General features: G+C 41.9%; 1 protein-coding gene across 1 annotated transcript in view; it reads right to left on the reverse strand.

Moving 5' to 3' along the window:
- The window catches only part of Csmd1 (CUB and Sushi multiple domains 1), a 1626901-nt gene that overhangs the window by 529455 nt on the left and 1090337 nt on the right, over positions 1–7109 (reverse strand). The gene's annotated exons all lie outside the window — the stretch shown is intronic.

A 7109-nucleotide genomic window follows, 5' to 3' on the forward strand; every position in this document is an offset into this window, starting at 1 on the left:
TCTTGAAGTCATATTTCCCTCTATGGATCACTGGTAACTCAGGATAGACTCAAACAATACACTGTAAGTTAGCTGTAATGTAAGGAAGATTTTAATAGCATCTTCCCACTCATGGCATCAGGGGGATCAGGAAATACTCTCTAAACCTCACCCTACAAGTGTACATACTAGACATGACCTCATTTACTGTGCCTCAAGAGCCAGAAGGACCAGCATGTTCATGCCCCAGAGTCCCCAGGTCCAGCCCCACATCCTTTAAAGGCTCATAATGGTGCTTCCATTTGCTGCCTGTGGACGACTTCTAGGAAATATGACATATGAGTGTGTGCATATAACATCCCTGCAGCACAGGTGTCTGGGAGGTCCTAGGTGGGTAGGATGGGATAGATCTGGGGGACTCTTGTTTGAAAGCCACATTTTCAGCCTTGGATCATGGTCCTAACAGAGATATGCAGAGGCTTCTACTAGTGGGGCCATGGGGGCAACAGGAAACCAGGATGAATGGCCCATGACAATGTTCCCTGGATGTCGGAGGCCCAGGGCTAGTGCCTGCACTATCTGTGCTGTTAGTGTTTGCACATGGCTCTTAACTTTTTCCACTTTCTGTGGTCACCTTAATCACAGTGATAATGGAAAAGATGCTTTCAGTGGTACCATGGACTCTACGCAGAGGTATGCCTACCTGACACTGTGAACCATTATAATAGCTTAGGGCTTCTTAATATGAAGAAGAGCAAGCCCCCATTCCTTCCCACGTGAGGTCCAATATTTTGCCATGGGCTCTGCAAGCCTAAGTAGAAAATACACAGAAGAACCACTCACTCACAGCCTTGAGCTCTCAGTGAACCTCAGCGTTTCACACACATTCATAAATGAGTACAGACTAGCTAGACCTATGTGTGTTGTGTGTGGAGGAATAAGCAAAAGGAGAAGCCTGGTTACAGGGCATCTAACATCCCCAGGATGATACTCAATTAAGAAAAGAAGTCAGGGCTCTCTTACATGGCTTCAATTGCATTTACAAAAATTATTTAAAATAGACATTTCTTCCTTTTTCGTTCTCTCTTGAATTTGCTAGCAGGCTAGTGCTATAATTTGTTGTTGAATTTGTTGTTTCATTCCCTGGTTAGCTGTTGACTCTTTAAAAGACATATCACTTAAACTTAAATTTGGTAAATAAAGAAACACCACTTCTCTGATGCAAAGGCAGTAATTAGAGTCTAAGAAGCAGAAGTGTTGGCCTTGGGCTGAATAAATGCTCAGAAATTGGCATTTCTGTGGGACAAAACACATGCCTCGGGCTTTGGTAAAGAGCCACATGAAGATGGCAGAGTGCACCCTGTCCATTGGTGGCATGGTGGTTTGAATATGCTTGACCACTAAGTACGCCACTATTAGGAGGTGTGGCAATGTTGGAGTGGATGTGGCCTTGTTGGAGGATATATGTCACTGGGGGCGGGAGCACCCCTTGTTCTCAGCTGTTTGAAACCAGATTGGGTAGCATGGTGAGACCCCTCCCCCCCACACACACAGCTTAAAAACATAAAGCAAAACAAGGAAACAATCACTGACTATGGGACTATGTATTTTATAAACACATACACTGTAACCCTTAGTGATTGGCTGACAGAGATTAAATATTATTCAAGAAAGGTCTTCAGTATCCACGGGATCCTTATTCAATTAAAGAATGAAAAGAAACCTATTTCTCCAGGTAACTCTAGCAGCCAGGTGTCAATCCTGACAATGGTGAGGGCCTGCTATCAGACAGATGCCCACTTTCCCTTTACAAAGACATTGATCCTAGTAACAAGTCTGCAGTGGTATGAATATGCTTGACTCCTCAAAAGTAGCTCTATTAGGAAGGGTAGCCTAATTGGAAGAAGTGTGTCTCAGTGAAGGCAGGCTTTGAGGTCAGGCCTCTGTGATCCAAAGCCTCCTCGTAAGAAGCCTGGGACACAGTCTTCTCCTGGCTGCCTTTGGATAGGGATGTAGTACTCTCAGCTCCCTCTCCAGCACTGAGTCTGCCTGGATGCAGCCATGCTTCCCACCATGTTGGTAATGGGCTGAATCTCTGAAACTGCATGCCAACCCCAATTACATTTTTTACTTATAACAGTTTCCTTGGTTATGTTTTCTCTTCACAGCAATAAAACCCAAAATAAGGCATGGTCCAACTTCCCATTACCATGTCCAAATAGCAGACAACTTAAGAGATAGAAAGAGCTCTTTTGGCTGATGATGCCCAAGGTATCAGTCCATCACAGTCATAGAAAGTGGCAGAGCCCAGTTCCCTAACTCACTGCAGAACAGGATGAAGCGAGAGAAACAGGAAGTAGCTAGGATCTAGATGCCTTCAAGGAACAACCCCCAAGTGACCAACTTCTTCCTGTCAATCTCATTTCCTAAATTTTCTACATTGTCCCAAAATACCACACATTCAACATGAGCCTATGGGCACTTTAACACTCCAACCACACAATTCCCTGGGGTACATCAGTCTTTGCTTTCAGTTGGTTGTCACTGAAAGCCACCAGAGAGTCTGACTTGGCTAACATGTCAATCATTTTCTCACAAGGCTGCCATCTGGGCCCCCTGCTGTTCACACAGCTACATACATTGAAGTTGCTTACCACAGGAGCACCATGTATGGTATGTCAGGACAATGCCACAGAGACTACATATTCCAGTCACAACTATTACATCTCCACAATGCATTGGAGGACCTCAAATTTGAGGACCAATGCATTTGAGTCACTTAATGTGACTAAGTACTCCAGGTAATGTTTCAAAACAGAGTGTGCTGCTTTTACAACTTGTACTTTCTCTCTGATATTATTTTGGCAGTTGCACATATTAAACTGGGTCCTGGTGGCTTGACATTCTGTTTGCCAGGCTCTGAGAAAGTGAGCTCCCACACAAATATGCTTTTAAAAAGCAGAAAGAAAGCCCTTGACACCAGGACGCCCTTTTTTTTTTTTCCAGGGAGGCTGAAGTGAGTTCCCTGGCGGGCCACACAGGGGTTTAAAAAGAAAAATGGTATTTTGGCTCAAAATGTAAATTTGCCCTTTTCTCCTAATGCTGGCTCAGCTGGCCTCTCCTCGATGTTAACAATCGATCTCCCTCGCGGTCAGCACCTCCATGTTTCCCATGCCTGCTGCTTCCTTTCCTAGAGTTTTTCTGGCTTTGTTCTCTCCACCTCTGTCCTTTTCTACCCTGGATTTCTCTAGCCACTGGCTTTCTGTCTTTGCTGTAGGACTCTGGGCATCACCCTTGTCTGTCTTCTCTGTTTCCTCTCTCTCCCTGCATGATGCCTCTGAGTACCATGGAGGAACACTGTCATTCGCAGCTTGAGGAACAGCGCCCAGGTCACCACTACAAACCACACAAGGCCCACAAAAACAGTTTTCCAACAGAGTTCTCTCCCCTTCTCTGCTCCCCCTCCAGGAAGTAAATTGTGTAACAGTAATAAACGGCAATATCACTTGAGCTGTAGGACCCTGGCTGTAACCCTGTCTTCCTACCTGTGGGTACACTGTGACACACCCACGAACATCTGATTGCTTCACAAATAAATGCACATGAGTTTTGCTGGGGTTTATTAAGCATTCAAATTGCTAAGTATGGAAAAGCAATGCACTTGAAAATGAAATATTCAGAGTCAGACATGATGGCACATGCCAGTCACGCCAGCATTTGAAATACTGAGGCAGGAGAATGGAAACAAATGTTCTAAGTTTGGGGATAAGCTTGGACTATAGTATAAGATTCTGTCTCAATTAAAAAGAAAGAAAAATGAAAAATGAGGTTTTATTCCAAAAAAGTAACTGACCCATTCTTTGTCATTTTTTTCTTTCTCTTTCTCCCTCCCTACCTCCCTTTCTTCCTGTCTATCTATCTGCTTTTCTATCTGCCTGTCTGCTTTTTGCTTCTTCCTTTTCTTTCTTCCTTTTTTATTCCCTCCATCCTTGTTACCTTATCATTATTTTCTTTTAGACAGAGTTTCTTCATGTAGCTCAGCCTGATAGGAAACTCTTGGCAATCCTCCTGCCTCAGCCTACCAAATCCTGCAATATTGCGTCAAATCCTTTATAGTCTTAGTTTAACATGAAGATACTCTAACTCCACCTATGACATCCTAAAATACTTTTAACAAAATTATTGTATATGGAGTGAAACAGACTTCATTTTGCAGTACAGGGGACTAGTTCCAGATCCTTGTATCTAGTAAATACCTGAGCTATCACTGAAGAATATCCCCAGCCCCAACCTGCCCTGAACCTGGCATCCTACTGCATCTGCTTTGTATGGGAGAGGTATATGCCAGCATATCCCTTGATAAATGTGTGTTTGATGAGCCAGGGCTGCTGTCCTTCAACCCAACTAAAAACACCTGGTTGAGGCATTACCACTTCTTTTTCAGTGGCTTCCATGCAAAACAAAACAAAACAAAAAACAAACAACTGTCCCATGCATTCACTCTGTGAGCATAGCCACTGTGTTCGCAGACAGCCCCCATCCCCATCCCGTCCATATCCCAGGAAATGAATTTCAGATCTAATGAGCCCGGAGCACCATGGGAAGAAAGGGAGAAGAACTTATGGGTGCATGACATGGGGAAGTGACATGTTTTTTTCCCATGACCTCTCTAACGTGTCATCTATTAACAAAAACAGAAAGTGATTCCTCTGTGTGTTTGTCATAGAGCTAGAAAAGTGGCACTGGAACTCTGCTTCTCAGGAAGAGGGCTCAGAGGTCACCGAGGGAAATGGAGGGCAGCAGAGCAGAGCCTCTCCTGAGAAGAAAGCTTCCTGAGGTCAAGTGGCCTATAAAAGCCAGGCTGCTGGGCATGGGCCCTGTCTAAGGTCCTGCTCAATGAGGTGCCTGAGGCAATGGAAAGTAGACAGCCTTCAAAGGCCTTCAAGCAGCCTGGTGAACGTTCATTTTCTTTCTTTCTTTCTTTCTTTCTTTCTTTCTTTCTTTCTTTCTTTCTTTCTTTCTTTCTTTCTTTCTTTCTGGATACATTCTCTTAGTAAGACAAGAATGCCAGTATTTACAACATTTGTAGAAATGCAAACATGTATAAATTAATTTACAGATAAAAAAATCTGTTCAAAAATCTACTTTAAAATGGAGCTGGAGAGATTGCTCTGGAGTTAAGGGCACTGGCTGATCTTCCACTGTAACCAACTTGGATTCGCAGCATCACAACCATTTCTAACCCCAGTCCTAGAGGATTTGATGCCCTCTTCTGGTCTCTAAGGGCACTAGGCATAAACTTAGTACATACATGCACACATGCATATGGGCAAAACACCCATATACATAAAATAAAAATAAGTAAATTATACGCACACTTTTACACACAGAGATATACACACACATATTTTTGATTCTTTGCAAATGTTTGCAGGCACTATATTAGTTACTTTTCTGTTGGTGTGATAAAATACATCGGGCAAGAAGCCATACCTCAGATCACATTCCATGCCCAAGTTTAATAAATACCATATATGTTCATTCTATCAGTTCTGTTTCTTTAGAGAATCTTAGATAACTGGAATGGTAGGAAGGAACTGTGGTGAGATCATTAATGGTTAACGTATAGATTGTATTCTAGATTTAGGAAAACAAGCAGCTAGCATGTGGAAGCTGACAAGGAAAAACCATCACATTTAGCCCTGAGCTTGGAAGTACAGTCCAAACTTCTTCAGTTATCAATACAGATTCTCTTCTTCTCGGAGTGATGGGACATAAGAAGGGTTTGAGGGAGGAGAGGGAAGGGGGAGGTAATGTAATTATATATTTTTTGTTTTGTTTTGTTTTGTTTTGTTTTGTTTTGTTTTGTTTTGTTTTGTTTTGTTTTGAGACGGGGTTTCTCTGTATAGCCCTGGATGTTCTGGAACTCACTCTGCAGACCAGGCTGGCCTCGAACTCAGAAATCCACCTGCCTCTACCTCCCAAGCACTGGGATTAAAGGCGTGCACCACCACGCCTGGCCTGTAATTATATTTTAAGTTGAAATTTTTTAATAAATGAAAGATAGATTCTCAAGCTCAGTGGTCATCATTCTTATAGTTCTGTGTAAGAAAATATTTCTGCGAAGACTAAACCCAGCTAGAGCTCTTTTTAAAATTTATTTCCATCTAAATGATAACTAATATGGAATAACAAATTGGAGTATATTTTTGTATATATAGCTGAATGTAAGCATATGAAATATTTCATATAGATCTACTTTAGTGATTAGTAAACTTTACATAAAATTTAATAAGGGTCAGTGACATTGTGTGTTCTCATGGGGCCTTCAGTCTTCAGGGAGTTGCCATTTGGTGCAGCATGTTGTCATGTTGTCTCTGTGTCTACTTAAAATTAATTTTAATGTCCAAAATGCTAGCCTCATTAGTTCAGAGCAGTTTCTATAAGTAGCACATAGATCCTTAAAATGAAGTGGTTCAGAGCCCTAGGATGAGCCTTAAAAAACAAAATTGTTTGCCTTGGCTCAGCAGGAAGTGAAATTATGCACATCTAGTTCTCAATCTTTTTGGAGATTGATAATAAAGACTTATTGATAAGTTATGTAGTTACTGTTAACAAAACACAAAACAACAACAAAAGCACAAAGAAGAAAAACATCCAAACTTGTTGTCGAGGATCGCAATTAACTTCTGAGTTCCCTGGGGGTGAAAATGTCCCAGGGTGTGGAGACACCCAATTCCCAACCAGCTTTCCAAGGTGGCGACCACACAAGACAAACACTTGAATTTACCACAGACAAGATTCTCAGCAGCAGTGGGGGAGGGGTCAGCCATATAATGAAAAATAAAATCATGCATTTGTCTCTTAGGACTTCATGCTCAAGGGAAAACATTCACCAAACGGCCTTCATGCCAAAGCAATAACATCTTTGATAAAAAGAAAAGAAATGGGTTTTCAAACATGCTCGCATGTTTGACTCTGCTGTAGAAATTCCCTTGAGGTCCCTATAAAATATTAGAAAATCTTTTGAATTCCCAATGTGTTCTGGTCCTGGAGATTAAAATCAATTGGCATAAAATAGCATTCCCAAACAGACTATAAACAGTTAGCTTCTATTGAGAAATAATATC

Source organism: Mus caroli, unplaced genomic scaffold, assembly GCF_978045245.1.
Source record: "Mus caroli unplaced genomic scaffold, Mus_caroli_1 scaffold_10, whole genome shotgun sequence".
NCBI classification, from domain to species: domain Eukaryota; kingdom Metazoa; phylum Chordata; class Mammalia; order Rodentia; family Muridae; genus Mus; species Mus caroli.